Source organism: Typopeltis vanoorti, chromosome 12, assembly GCF_054136105.1.
Source record: "Typopeltis vanoorti isolate ZY-2024b chromosome 12, IOZ_Tvanoo_1.0, whole genome shotgun sequence".
Classification (NCBI taxonomy): domain Eukaryota; kingdom Metazoa; phylum Arthropoda; class Arachnida; order Uropygi; family Thelyphonidae; genus Typopeltis; species Typopeltis vanoorti.
This window is the reverse complement of record NC_143560.1, coordinates 123,371,602-123,388,283: the sequence shown is the minus strand read 5'-3', so window position 1 is coordinate 123,388,283 and position 16,682 is coordinate 123,371,602. Positions and strand designations below refer to the sequence as shown.

Genomic DNA, 16,682 nt, shown 5'->3' with positions numbered 1-16,682 from the left:
TGCAATAAAATTCACTTTCACCTAAAGACATTCACAAACATCCATGTACTTAGTAGGATTTGAATCCATGGCCCATCAGCTGGAAAGAGGAGACTATCCACTTAGTCAAAGCTGGCAAATCAAATCAAATCCTTAATCAACATTGGCAAAATGGCATCTCATTCACCTTCCCACAGGAAGTAAGTGATCAAATGTAACTAATGATAATCACATGGCCCATAACGTGTGAAGGAGAACTACTTCCTTGATATTTTGATGAGTTTTTATAAACTAACACTTGTGACATAGTAAAAGATTAATAGAAATACAAACACAAGAAATTAATAATTAATTAATGCAGATATTTCAATATCTATAGCTGACAGATCATTAGTACACAAGCAATTCAAAAAGTTGAACAACAATTGATTGTTTCAACACATATGAGCCATGTACTAGAGTGATGCCATATGATAAGGCATAATAAAAATTAAATGAATAATATAAAATAAAAAAGAAAATTAAATATATAATACTAAAATAAAAAGTTATAATTATAATTTAAATTAAATAAAGGGGAATAATGCTCGTCACTGATCAAGATGTCTCTCCCCAAACTTTTTTTTTTTTGCTATGGAAAGGCAGTCATTCCAATTTAATCTTGGGTAGTATAAAAGTGCTTCAGCACTTTCTCTCTCTCTCTGAACAATCACTCAAACTGAAAATGATGCTGATGTAGCAAGTGGATCTTGGACCACATGATATAGTGCTCAGTGTTCACTATGTCATGCCAAACCTGATTTTTCAGGCTTTTTTTATGGATAATGTAAGACTGGTGTTCCTACAATCATTTTGGGAACATGTTTATCCTTTGTGGAGAGATTTTAGAAAATGAGAGAACTAAATTATATCTTGGAAAACGATTTGTAGATTCCCATGATATGTAATTGATCAGGGTTTCCATGGAATGGTGTGCATGTGTCAAATGTCTTGAATCTTTTCTGAGGTGAGGTCATTCTCCAATTCTTCTTTCTTCTTTAATTGACCTCCAATTTATTTTTCTTAATGCTTATTTTTCCAATTATTATTATTATTATCTTGAATTTTCTTTTTATTTTATCATACAATTTAATTTTTATCATACCTTACTATAAATCATATGGTGTAACTCTAGAATGTGGCTCATATATATTATTATTATTATTATATTACTTTATTCTCACAATTGATACAATGCCAAAACAAGATATCATTCAAAGAACAATTTGACTGGTGTAGAAAGTATTTTTAACTTGGGTATAGTTATGTTAAATATACCAAGCAATTTTGAACCTGGTTTTACTCCATTTTTTCCAAGTAAGCAAACAGACAAAATGTCAAGTTTGCGCCTGCAATTTACGCAAGACTAGCTGATCCCACAGGTAGTGCAAGACCAAGGCAACTCGTGGTAAAAGTGGAGCAAGCTCTGATCACTAATCTTAATATTTACCCTTAATGCCAAAACACATCTCCAAGAAGGGGATGTATGATGTTTTGTATTAAAGGCAAGGGGCCACTACCCAGACCGGTTTCGACCTTTATTGAGGTCTCATCAGTGGGAGCTAGGCTAGAAATACCAAGATTTAGTAATGCAGAGCTTGTAAGTATTTTACCAAAACAAGTTACCATAAGGTGTTATAACCTTATTAAATAAAAATCTCGGAGGAGATATAGATGTAGAAAGTATTTTTAACTTGGGTATAGTTATGTTAAAGATACCAAGCAATTTTAAACCTGGTTTTACTCCATTTTTTTCAAGTAAGCAAACAGACAAAATGTCAAGTTTGCGCCTGCAATTTATGCAAGACTAGCTGATCCCACAGGCAGTGCAAGACCAAGGGTAAAAGTGGAGCAATCTCTGATCACTAATCTTAATATTTACCCTTAATGCCAAAACACATCTCCAAGAAGGGGCCCTTGCCTTTAATACAAAACATCATATATCCCCTTCTTGGAGATGTGTTTTGGCATTAAGGGTAAATATTAAGATTAGTGATCAGAGCTTGCTCCACTTTTACCACGAGTTGCCTTAGTCTTGCACTACCTGTGGGATCAGCTAGTCTTGCATAAATTGCAGGCGCAAACTTGACATTTTGTCTGTTTGCTTACTTGAAAAAATGGAGTAAAACCAGGTTTAAATTTGCTTGGTATCTTTAACAATTTGACTGGTGATACAAAGCAATTCAGATTCTATCCAAGAATCTAAGAATAGTTTGTCAGGTAGTGTCGTTGCCAGCCTGGTTGGCCGAGTGGTCAGCATATCCGCTCTCCACCCAAAAGGCTGTGGGTTCGAATCTTGCCGTGGGCATGGATGTTTGTGTTTGTCATGCAAATAGTGGTGGTGATGGGCAGTAGATGGCGCTGGTGTAGATGATAATGGTAGTTGTGGTTCGTTGTAGTTGGTGGATTGAATGTGGAGACAGAGAGTTGTAGAGAGTAGGTGCCCTCCCTCGATGAGTTCTTGGAACTCCCTGCAGGTGTTACGTAATAATAATAATAAAAAAATATGGCCTGTTGCAAGTAATGCCACTTTTTTTTTTATGTAGATCATATGTGGTTACTTCGATGATATTTAATTCTTGTAAATAGTTGGATAGCTTCTTTAAAATTGCACCAAATATGCCGAAAACTATCGAGAGGACTTTGGTGTATTTAAGCCAAGCCGGCCAACTTTGATTGCCAGATATCAATATTTATCGATTTTTTCCAATTTTTTGTTGCTGATGTTATCAATGGGTACTGCAATGTCAATAATCCAAACATGTCCATGTTGAATAATTGTGATGTTGGGTCTATTGAAATGCCAGTCAGTTTGTATTCTAAAGTCCCAGAGAAATTTTGCTGTTTTGCTTTCCAATACTGTCTAATTCTTTGTTTAATTCTTTTGTTATTTCATCCAAGTTAAATAAGTCACCTTTAGTTAAATCACTTCAGTTTGTCATTGTTCCGTTATTTGTGTATATATGTTCTTAATTTTGAAATTTGTTTTGGTATTTTTAATATGATTATATTCTATCAAATGAGGAGTTATATCCGAAAAGTGTTGGTAGAACTTGTTAGAGAACCAGAAATGAGCTATTATGTTCACCATATGAATGTCAGAATAGCAGAAATAAGAGGAACAATATTGTTGCACTGAATGAGTTTATTTGCACCAAAACTCTTGGAATATGCAAGATATAACTAGATGAAAATACCTTGAAAGAAATAGAGATGGAGCAGATATGTTTTTTGTGAAAGGTGGAGACGTAAAGGACAAATAGTGACAGTAGTTTTGAGGCAGTATGGTGTGAGGTAGGGGTAAGTAGAAAAAATATTAAGTTCAATATTGCTACAGACCTGATTATGTGGAGGGCAGTGACATGGAAATGTATAAAATTAGATTAGCAAAAGAAAAGAGTGTTATTACAGGGATTTTAATTATTATGGCAATACAGATTGGAATGAAGAGATGGCATCTAGAGTAAAGAGAATGAAGCAATGGCTAGCCATATGAGAACTTTTGTGAGAAAGGGATATATATGAACTATAAAGCTGGTTGTTATAAAAACCTGAGCAACAGCTTGCAACTATAAAATGGAATGAGAAACTGGATGGAAAGAAGATCAATGATTGCCATTGATCATTTGGGCCCTACTCAAACACTACCTAGTTGAAGTATTCAGAATGTATTCCAAAGATCAGAAGGTTAAATAAGTAGTAGTATGAAATGGATGAATGAAGATATTAGGAATGCAATCTGAAAGAATGAATTATGGAGGCAACACAAGGAAACTCAATTTGTAAGGGTAGCAAAAAAGTAAGTGCAGTATGTGCAGCAGTTAGCTAATGAAAAAAAAAACCTCTTTTTGACATGCTGCCAATAGAGAGCTTCGAATTACAGGCCAACCTGTATGCTGAGTAGTGGTCAAAGTGCTGTATACATTGTGAAATATCTAGATTTTACAACATCCACTCAAAAAATAAAATAAACATGCTAACTGCGAAGCACACGCCACTAATACTTGGTCACATGGTAATCAAAAGGGTTTGCTACAAATATTTCAGCCAACAGATGGCATGCACAATGCTCTTGCAGTAATAGTCTCAAAACCTTTAAGCTGCACATTGTAAGTTTGATACAGTTTAGAGTTCAATTTTCAACCAATATTTCTCCTTTTTTTATGAGAACTAACACGTCTGACAAACTGACAGTATTCAGAGAGGATATCAAATGACAGAATATTTCATAAAATAATTGACCACTGTATCAAAAGCAGTCAAAGCATAGTTTATGAAACTTGAACCTGTTTACAGCTTATATACCATGCATAGCAATCTGGTTACTTAATTCTGCCACTACAAAGAGTTCAATTGAAATCAAAACTAAAAAAAAAAAATTTAATAGAGAGATCTTAAATACCGAAGTTCATTAAATTCTATCTATATGTACAGAAAGGCTCAGGTGTTGCTAATCTTTCATAATATTGGTTCATAGCATAAACACCACCAAGGGGAAAAACATCAATTTACTGAACTTGCTAATATTTCATTTTCAACCTAGCATCTTCAGAGCATAAATTATAACTGTCAAAGCACAGAGAACTTAACTGGATAATAACTGTAGAAATAATTCAAACTGTTAAAAAAATATATATATATAAAAAATGTCCTCATTATGGCACTCTCAATGGGCAAGATAACCATACACTTTTTTACTGTTGTATATGGGAAAAACATGACTTCTACATTACTTGAACCTTGGCATCCCTTCTGGGTCCTACTGATGAGACCTCAATAAAGGTTGAAAGCAGTCTGGATAGTGGCCCTTCTCATAATGCATAGTATTATACTCCCCTAAAGAATGTGTGCTTTGCATCATGAGATACTAAGGCAATCGATGCAGGGTCATTAGTCTCTATATACAAGTAGACCAGTCATGAAAATACTTCACTTGCAAACTTTGTTTGCTTACATTTGGGTCAAGGGTTAAACCAAGAATATAATTTCTTGGCATTTTTAATTTATGGATAACCATAAAGTTAATTTGGAGAAGTCAGGCTATTTTATCTCAGAATGACTGTCTCCCTAATCTTTGGCAAATTAATGCAGCCATACTTATTAAGTTTGGGAAACTGCTTCATAGCTGAAGCTGATTCCAAAAATAGTCTCTCAGTCCTATAACGACTTCCTGTAATATCGATGTCTTCTTCAATTTAATTCTGTATGGAGGATTATCCAACACATGGTCTGCCAGTCCCAACTTTCCACACATATGATCGCAGATGTAATTTTAGTGTTCTTCAAATAGGATGTTAACCAATCTACCAGTTATTCCAAAATATGGCTAAACTACAAGCAATCTTATATACAGCATGTGCAAAAGGATAAAGTTTATCTTTAGAAGAAGAGATGATAGTAGCTAGATGAAATGAATGGCTGGAGAGTGGCATGCAAATTATATCTGCAGAGAAATTTAGCTATCTTTTCTGATGTACCCTGAATATAATGGATGGAAATTTTGCTGTGATCGTGTGCATTGGTTGCAGGGGAATGGGAGGGGGGATGCATGCAATATTTATTTTGTCTATTTTGAGGGTTGCAACCATTTGACTAAAAAGCATTGCAAAGATACCTGAACTTTTTTTTTTTTCTCTTCCCTCTTAGTGTTGTTTATACAGTGAAGCCCTATGATACCTTTTTAGTCCAGAAATGAAATTTTTACTGTCAGTTTGAATGATTTTGCAATAATGTGATCTGAAAGAAACCAAAAACAACTCCAAGTAGATATATACAGTGCACCACCTAAATCTTATTTAATTATTCCCAGCCAGAGAGGAGTTATTAAAATATATAACTGAGAGTTATTTAAAAAGGGTTGCAAATACCATTTCATATCGAAAAGAAAAGTGTGCAAGAAACTTTTAAAATGAATCAAGGTTGACCAGCTTTCAGAGGTGAATTGCAGATTCAAATACACTAACATTATTCAGGAAAAAATGAAAGAAATCGAACACAAGAACCAAACCTTGGAGATTCAGTGGCAAACAGAGGATTAACTGCCCCATATTGATTGATTCAACCAGAGGCAGTCTGTAAGGATAGAAAAATCAGAATTCCATGGTGGACTCATGAAGTGGAAATGGCACTGCGGGAAATGAAGAATGGAAAGGCTCCAGGAGAAGATGGAATTATGGTAGACTAATTAAAACTGGGAGGAAGTCTTGTTATCAAACAGCTGACAAAACTCTTTAATGAATGCCTAAAGAAGTTAAAGAGGCAGTCAACAAAAAGAAAAAAGCATATCAAAAGTTCCTGTCAAGTAAGTCAGCTTGTGTTCATGGAGAATAGAGAAAAATGTAAGAAAATGAAGCACTATATAAAACTAGCTAAACAAAAATCATGGGAAGCCTTTGGTGAAGAACATAGAGAATAAATATCAGTGGGAGCCAGATGAGACCTTAATGAAGGTCTAAATCTGGATTGTGGCCCTTCCCATAATGAATAGCATTATAGATGTCTGTAAGGATTGTGTATTGCATTATGGGATACTAAGACAATTGATGCGAAGTCATTAGCCTCTATATGCAAGTATATGGTTGTGAAGTGATTTCATGTGTAAACTTTGTTTGCTTAGATAAAACATCATTATTATTATTATTAAACAAGACCTCATGGAGTCAAAGACTCATCTAGGAGGTCCTTTTATCTCACACACATCTCATCATACCGCGTCTTAAACACATTCAAACTCCTTGCAGACACCACACTCTCAGGCAAGGCATTCCAATTACTCACAACTCTGCACGAAAAAACCTGACTCTCACTCCCCTACTCACACCCTCTTTATACAGTTTCCAGGGATGACGTCTGGTTCTCCCCTGATCTCCCACTATTCTCTGTAGAACTTCTCCACCATTGATCCTATAACAATCCCTTACCAACTTGTAGGTCTCTATCATATCTCCCCTCTTCCTTCTCTCCACTAGACTCTGCAAATTACATCTTTTCAATCTTTCCTCATACTCGACATTCCAGAGGTCAGAAACTACCTTAGTCAGTAGCCTTTGGACCCTTTCCAACATCTCTTAACCTTCTGAAAACCAGGTGACCAAATCTGGGCACAATAGTCCATTTGTGGCCTAATCAAAGCCTTATACAATGGAACAAGAATCTCCCTACTTCTACACGTCAGTGTCCTCCGCATCATTCCCAGAAGTCTTTGTGTTGTCTTCACAATTTTGGCGATGTGTCCCCTAAATTTTAGATCCTTATCCACTATCACCCCCAGATCTCTTATTTCCTCTACTTCCAACAATATATTCTCACCAAGCACAAATTCTGCATCCCATCTTTGTTTTCCAAATTTTAAAACCTTACATTTTGCAACATTGAACTCACATCCCCATTTGCTTGCCCAATCACTCAATTTATTCAAGTCTTCTTGCAAGGCCACAACATCTTCACTACTCTTTATGGTTCGTCCCAACTTTGCATCATCTGCAAACAACTGAATATCTCCATCCAAATTTTTGCCAATATCATTAATATACAAGTTAAATAGTAATGGCCCTAAAACAGATCCCTGAGGCACTCCACTAGTGACTTTCCTGGATACTGCACCCCCATACACAACTTGTTGATACCTATCAGATAGCCAGTCTTCAATCCAATGCACTAATCTAATATCCAACCCCATCTGCTCTAGTTTGACTGTCAACTTATCATGAGGTACTCTATCAAAAGCTTTTGCGAAATCCAAGTACATTACTGTGTATCCTTCTCCTCTGTCCAAGGAAGCAGTCACTTTATTGTAATAAGTAAGTAGATTACTAAAACACGACCTCCCTTTAGCAAATCCATGCTGTGAAACCAAGAATATAACTTCAACCAAGTGGAAAAGCTTTCAATATCTATCTCTAATCCAGAGTAATTTAGTAATAAGTTGTGACACCTTTTGACTACTTGTATATGGAAATATGACTTCTGCATTACTTCAACCTTGATACAATTTCTTGATCTGGCTCCCACTGATAAGACCTCAATAAAGATTGGTATAACCCAAGTTATGCTAAACTATCACTAAGTACAAAGGCAGTGCCTGCGTTGTGGTTCATACGATCACTTGGCGGTATATGAAATCTTAACGAAATCTCTCTTGAATTGTGCACTAGAAATAGGTGTAAAAAGGCACCAAAGAAAAGAAAAAACTAAGACAGGAAACCTTAGATCTGATGAAGAAAAGAAGAGATATGAAAAGAGATTTGAATGAGACCAATAAAACGGAATATTCAGAAATTTGCAAAACTATACGCAAAAGGATGAAAATTGAAATTACATCATATAATTAATAGGAAAATTAAAGAAACAATAGTAATATGAAGGTCCTAAGACCTTCATATTACTATTGTTTTCATTGTTAACATTATCAGTTGGAACAAAGGAAATAGCTGCTGTAAGAGGAAAAAATGGTGAACTTATAAGAAATAGAGACGCAATAATGAATAGAATTCAGGAACTTTATACTGAACTCTATGAAGACAAGGACTGAGACATCCAAGAATCGACTATGAATAACTCGAGTGAGGAAGAATACGATGCCCATGAGATCTTACAAGGTGAAGTGGAAATAGCACTGCAGGAAATAAAGAATGGAAAGGCTCCAGGAGAAGATGGAATTATGGTAGACTTCTTAAAACTGTGATTCATTAAACTCTTTACGAATGCCTAAAACATAGAAAAATTCCAAAAAATTAGAACAATTCACTTCTGATATTAATTTTTAAAAATGGCAATAATGAAGAAATTAAAAACTACAGACCTATAAGTCTACTCCCCACCAAATATAAAGTCTTCACAAAAATTATAAATAATAGAATAAAATCTAAACTTGAGGGAATGCAATCCTGCGAACAAGCTGGATTTAGGAAGAATTACAATACTTTGGAACATATTCACACATTAAGACAGCTCATTGAAAAATCAATTGAATACAATAAACCCTTATGTTTGGCCTATATAGACAACGAAAAACATGAAGACCTTCATCGAGCAGTGGACAGAACCAAAAGGTAGAAGAAGAAGAAAGTAGCACCACTATCCACCATCCATTAAGATGAAGAAAGTAGAAGTTAAGCATAAAAAGATAAATGAATATTTGTTTCATTTTATTTGTTAGGAATAATTCTGCATAAGTCATAAATTTTACAGAAGGTATTCGATTTGTCATAAAGTGAAAATCTGATCAAGATCAGATTTTCACTTTACGACACTTTGGATGATATCCTGTAGATATCATCCAAACTGTTCACATATAAGACAAAAAATAACACCCATATTCTTATCACATTGTTGCAGCTGATGCACTGCTTGAAACAGGAGCTCATAATTTCACTTTGATCATTCAAATGATCACTTAGCAAAATTTTGTTGAATGTGCATTTGTTTCTTGTCTTCTTTCATTCTTTAAAAAATGATTTCACTCATTCATATACATTCGTTTTTTAATGAAGAATGTTTTCTTGTTCCTATAAAGTTTTTTTTTTTAATTTCCAATTTATTACACAATAAAAATGTATACTCTTTTAATTGAGAAATTTTCCCCTGGCTTTTTCTAGGTTTGGACTGCCCAGCCATAATATGAATTATAATGACATTATTTTCTCCTGTAGATATCAATAATAAGTGGTTTTAAGGCAATTAATGCAGCTGGCTTCCCACTTCTCTGATGCATCCCCTAAAGACAACAATTTTATTTCTTTAGATATGTGTTCATGGGGGCAATTTATCTGTTTTGAGGTATGAAAATCCTGAGTTTCCAGGAGGGATAACCCTCCATCTTCATTTGTGACCAGCTAACTCACCTTTAATTGAAAAGTCCTGATAGAGATTCATTGCATTAGAGACAGAATTCAAACCAAGGTCTTTTCAACCAAAGAACTTGAAACCAACTGAGCTCCAGAGATAATAACTGACTAAATTTATTAAAATTCCTACACCAGTATTTTGACTTAGTCAACCAAAGCAAATCCTTAGCATAATAATTTAATTGTAAAAATAAAATTTGGAGGGCATGATCAGAAGGTCAAATTCTTCTATATGATTAGAGTAGAGCTCTAATAATTCATGTCTATAAAAATGGAATGAAGTTGAATGTGAGAAGTACAGAGGTATTTCTAAGTGTTCCAGGTTAGATTTATGTAAGCATGCTTGAAAAGAGGTTGAGAAAGATTGTGGAAGAGAAACTGGGAGAACAACAAGCTGGGTTCAGGCCACAACAGAGGTTGTCAAAATCTGATTTTCACTTTATGACAAATATTTGAATAACCATGAAAATGTGACAAGAATCTGTACTTCAGTTTTGTAGATCTGGAAAAGCCATATGATAAGGGGTGCAAAGAAAATCTTTTCAAAACACTACAATTATATAGAGTAAATGGAAATCATACAGAGAAATACATAGTCTTTATTTAAGTTGTAAGTCTGCAGTTAGAATTATAGGAACTACAGGAAGATGGTTATTATTATTATATGAGTATCTCCATGGAGTCAAAAAACTCATTGCAGGAGACCCAAAATATCCATACAATATCTATCAGACCTCTTCTTGTATTCATTTACAGACAAAGCAATCACAACTGAGACAGGCAATGCATTCCATTCATTCACCACTCTCCAAGCAAAAAATCTAGTCCTCGTTAACCACGCTCTTACTTAATTTCCAGGGATAATCTCTTGTTCTTCCACTACCATCCCACTGCTGAAATATTTCTCCTGCATCAATCTTATAAAAACCTTTTAGTAACTTAAATGTTTTTATCATATCCCTTTTCCTCCACCTATCAATCAACCTTTGCAATTCACAGACTCTCAATCTGTCAATGTAGGTCGCATTCCTTACACCACTCACCAACTTGGTCACTCGTCTCTAAATCTTTTCTACCACTTCCTCCTTTCCAAGGAAAATGTTTCAGCTGTATGATAGTGATGGAAGAACAAGAGGTCATCTCTGGAAATTAAAGAAGAGTGTGGTTAACAAAGGTGTCAGAACAAGGTTTTTTGCCTGGAGGGTGGTGAATGAGTGGAATTCATTGCCTGACTTTGTTGTGAGCTCTTCATCTGTAAATGAATTCAAGAAGAGATATGACAGATATTGTTTTGCTAGCTTGGGTCTCCCGCGATGAGTCTACTGACTCCATGGAGATACCCGTAATAATAATAATAATAATAATAATCCAAGTGATCAGACCTGAGCACAGTAATCCAGGTATGGACATATCAATGCCTTATAAAGAGGAATAATAACTTCTTTATCTCTGCATGTTAATATATTCTTCAATAACCTTATCTTATAGGCTACCTTAGCAATATGTCATCTGAACTTCAACTCTCTATTCACTAACATCCCCAAGTCCCTAGCCTCATCAATCTCTTGAAGTACTGTTCCATCGATGTGCTACACAGTTTGTAACTTTTAATCCCAAAATACATCACTTTACGCTTTTTCACTATCTTTTTCCCATATTGCCAATTTATTCAATCTTGAAAGCTTTCTACATCAGCTTGGTTAATTATTGTGCTATCCAACTTTGAATCATCAGTGAACAACTGAATATCTCCCTTCACGTCATTTCCTATATCATTTATGTACAAATTAAACAATAATGGCCCAAGCACAGAGACATGAAGCACACCACTGGTCACCTGCTTCACCCTGGACTCTGCTCCTCCATACACTACTTTATTGGTATCTGTACATGAGCCATTCTCTTATTCACATCACCAGTTTAATATCCACACCCATTTGTTCTAATTTGCATAACACTATTTCCTGGGGGTATCCTGTCAAAAGCCTTAGCAAAATCCAGCAGTATCACCATGTAGCCATTCCCCTTGTCCAACTCAGCTGTCACTCTATTATAAAAAGTTAATAAATTACTAAAGCAAGACCAAACTTTAACAAAACCATGTTGGCTCCCATACAGTATCATATTCTTATCCACCTATTCCTGAATTCTGTCTTTAACCAACTTTTCCAATACTTGATCACCACTCCCAAGATCGTGATTGGTCTGAAATTTGCTACCACAGTCTTACAGCCGCCTTTATTCAAAGGAACTATTTTACCTTCCTTCCACTTACAAGAGCTCAAACTTAAGTTAAATAACCAAGTAAGAGGCACTGATAATTCCTTTACACATTCGCGTAATACCTGAGCTGATATTCCATCCAAACTTAGAGCTATATTTGCATCTTAAGCACCTCTGATTCATGAACTTCAATTCTCATATCAGTTATTGCTACAGAAGACACAGAAATATCCTCACTCGGGTGACAGACTTTTGAAAAGTGATCACTCAGTAATGCTATTACATCTGACTCAGTCACCTCAATACCATCAGCACCTACGAAGGCTATCCTTCCAAAAATTCTTCCTTTTACTTGCCACGTAGCGGAAGAATTCTTTGGAATTTTGTTTCATCTGCTTGGCAAGTCTTCTCATAATTTGATTTAGCCTTCCTTACTATGCTGATAACATTTATAACCTGAGCTTTGCACTGTTCGTGAGTGTACTGACCACATTAATCCTTGTAAATTCTCCATAAGATTTTCTTTTTTGCAGATCAAGCCTAATATTACTACTAATCCATCTAAAGCTTACCTTATTTATCTTCCTGACCATGGGAAATATTTCAATATTACTTCCCTCAGATACCTGCTGATTATATCCCATGCATTGCTAACATCTTTCTCCTGCAAATTTTTATGTCATGGGGAAGACAGCTGTAAATTGCCTCTGAAGTTTGTTATAATTACCTGCAGTTCCACATATACCCCTTTTTAAGAGAGAAATCCACAAATTTTACAACCTCCCAAGTCAATGATCACTCTCACCAATTGGAGGTAACGTGGACACCTTACTTATGTATAGGTCTTTTGAACCTATGACCAGATCCAACACTCTCTCACACCACAAGTCCCTTCAGTTATATGCTGTTTCAAGTAATTATCTCTTAGAACATGTATGAATTCCATTTCCTTTTTTGCCACATGATCTTTCCATCAATATCACCACAGTTAAAATCCTCCATAATAATCACTTGACCTGTACTCATTGAGCTAATTTGCTGATGGATGTCTTCTACATTACCCCTTGAACCCCCTGGCCTATAGCAGCAACTAACTGTACATTTGGTTCGGTTGGCCACTATTTCACACCAGATCACCTCAAATGAAATATCATTCACATATCTATCTTCTTGATATACTATACTGACTAATGCCAAAAACTCTTCCCTCTTATTTCAAATACTTCTTGCATTAGTATACAAAAATTGTAGTTGGATGTAAAATCTGGGGTAAGACAAGGCTGTACATTATCTCCACTCTTATTCATCATCTATATGGATCACATTATGAAAGAAAGTGGCATCAGACCTAATATTAGAACTGGAGATGTCAAACTTAACTCTTTGTTTTATGCAGATAATGATGTACTTCAAAACACATCTAGTGAAAGTCTCCAGGATTCTCTAACTAAATTACATAACAGCTGTAACAAATTTCACATAAAAATAAAAGGACCAAAACTATGAATATAGGCAGGAACATAGAAAACTTCAGCTGCATTCTCAATGGAGAACCTATAAAACAATACTGCAGCTATTTAGGCAGTATTGTTATTGAAGATAGCTTGGAAAGAGACAATAAAATAAACAAAGCTGTTATGGTGGGTAACCAGCTGAATAAATTTATAATGAATAAGAGAGAAATTAGCCAAAACAGCAAACTAGAAGTATACAAAACAGTGTTTAAACCAGTTTTAAGTTATTTGGGTTAGAAATAAAGCACTTAATCCAACACTAGAGACCACAGATATGAGGGTTCTACAAAAAATTAGGAGAGTCAATAAATGGCATAATCATATTAAAAATGAAGATATCAGAAAGGAACTTGACATTGCTAGAATGTGTAACCAGAGCTATCTAAGGTGGTGACCACTTAAATAGAATGGATGAGGAAAAGTTAACAAAACATCAAACAGTGATTGATGCTAAGCCAGGAATGAGACCCAGAGGAAAACCAAGGTCTAGGTGGGTGGATTCAGTCATAAGTGCCTTAGAAGCACAAGATGTTAGACATGACAATTTTAGACTGCTAACAAGTGGCAGAATAATCTGGAGGGAAATTGTGGATATGAGATTAATCATGTAGTGCTGTCATATTTTCTGAACTCACTCTTGAGGGTACATATCAAGAAATTGATGATGATGAATAAAATTAGTTAATTATGTATTTTCTCTTCTGAAGACAAACAAGAGTCAATAGTACTATGTTTACTTATTACACAGCAATTTAAAAAATAGAAACACTAAATTATTCAGCAATGTTAAAAGACAACTGTGACTACTACAGTACCTGAACAAGTGAGTAACTTCTTTTTGTTTCAAATTTACATCAATGAAAATTCCTTGTCAAAATATAAAAACTGTTTGAAATTTAAATTGGCATATCACAGAATTTTGTTTATGTGTTAATAGTACTACTGGTTGCAATAAGCTATGCAATCAAAGTTATACCTATTGTTGTGTGGGAAAAAAATCACCCAGTAGCCATTTCGTCATGCAGGTTCTTCAAGTTTTTAATGTTTTTGGGCTTACAGCTTTCAAACCTCAGAAGACTGTACCTGACATTTTTCCCAAGAAGAATATAGTACCATTCTGATGAAAGAGTTAATAAAAACCTGGTCAGTTATGTTAATGTGAATATGTAACTGTTGGTAAATTAAATAAAAATTGTACTTTGTTAGAAAAGAAGTTTTCCATAACTTCTTGCAAGAAGTTAACTATTAAAATGGACAATACAAAAATGCCTTCCCCTTAACCAATTTCTAAACATTGGGTTACCCTGAGCATCAACAATATATACAACTGATAATATATTCTCTGATTTAGAATTGGAGAATGGTTTTTACTCTAACTTAAGAAAAGGAATATAAATGAAACTATCTCTTTCTCTCTCTCTACAGACTTAGCCATGATACTGGGCCAAAATAAACTCACAACCAGTCAACGTTGTTTATTCAGTGAAGAACAGCATGCAAATATATAATGGCCACAGGTGCAACCCATATATAAATATGCACAGCATAATCAAATGTATATGTATAGGCATCAGTGACCAGTGATGTTTGCTATTCCAGAACCAAAAAACAACTGTTCTGAACGGACTGGTTTTATCAACGCATAACCACTTTGAATGTCAGGAAAAGTTATGAATACCTGAATCCATATTAAGTGTTTCTTCACCGGATTGCTTTTTGTTTAGAATCTCATCAAGCAAGAGAACCAGGCAATAATACATGGACCGTATTTTTTGAAGTGTAGACAGGTGATCTGGTCTCAGATGGACATGAATTTTGTGTGTATGCGCAGACGCAAAATAGCCAGTAAACATACAAATGACAGATCCTACTCATGCTCTGATATTAATGACTCATTTAATTCCCAACTAGACTAAACCAAATCTCGATTTTAGGACCTCTTCCTTTCCCTTCACTTAATGGTGCTGGGCTAAACCAGATGAATGCATAAACTAAAGGAACTGTCACTTGCAACTACTATTCAATTCTTCCGCAATTCAAAATCACATATGATCAAAAATAGATCGTGAACAAATATTCGTTAATTTACTATAAATAAATGCAATAAAAATTAATCACAAAACTTACTCGTTTCTTTTTTTGTCCGATGCGGGTGTCCAAAAATCATTGAAGTTATTATAATATAGCACATACACAACATTCCATCATTCGACAAATATAATAAACACAGGCTGACCCATGCCATGTCGTCATGTCATTTCGCCCAGGTAAAAATGTTAAGATCCACAATACCATATTACCAAAGAAATCGTGTTAAACCATGTATAAGTATAACCACATTCCGTGCACAACAATTAATCTTTCAATGATTGCTCAACTCCTTTAAACACCGTCTCTATCCTTACCTCAGCCTAGCAGAGAGGCTGAAAATAAAACTATTCTCAGTAAAAGCGAGTCAGCACACATAACACAAACAAGATATCTGATGAAACTCTCTACAGCTCCACTCAGCTATTTAACAATTGCATGAAATGCCTAAGAATCACGATGCTTAAAAAAAATAATATAACAAAATAAACGCATTCAAAATAAAATAATAATCATGCACAATATTCCAAAATCAAGAATGATAATAATAACAACAGAATAAAATTTCCGAAAAAATACTACAAAAATTAATTCCTGGAGATAATGTCTACCGTAAAAAAGTGAGCCAAGTTGCTCTGTTATGTGCCAACTTGTAGATGTCACGTAGTCGTGAGTCTTATCTTCAAAAAAAAAAAAAAACGTTTATGTTACAAAACTGTTTTTTGGCTTTTATCTTCCTCTGTGTCCATTAGCTGGTCTGTAGAGAGAAAGAGACCTGGACATAAGTGAGGGTGAATGTCTAAGTTGGTATCTCAGCCAACTCACCTGACTTCTCTGGATTGTTTCTAAGAAAGGTTTTTGCTGGCTTCAAGAATGCCAGAATTAGAATGTGATATTACGAACTAATTTGCATCAAGATATTTAATATCTTACTGGTTGGCCATAACTACTTGAACAACCAAGTCAGGTGGTATGATGAGTGGATAGAATCATT

At 34.9% G+C, this 16,682-nt stretch overlaps 1 protein-coding gene across 1 annotated transcript in view; it reads right to left on the bottom strand.

The window, feature by feature from the left end:
* Positions 1–16,177, bottom strand: part of LOC150101200 (SPRY domain-containing protein 3-like) — a 221,963-nt gene extending 205,786 nt beyond the window's left edge. Inside the window, exon 1 of the mRNA XM_090401360.1 lies at positions 15,728–16,177. The gene's annotated coding sequence lies outside the window, so the exon portion shown is untranslated. The remainder of the gene's footprint in view (positions 1–15,727) is intronic.
* Positions 16,178–16,682: the final 505 nt, after the last annotated feature.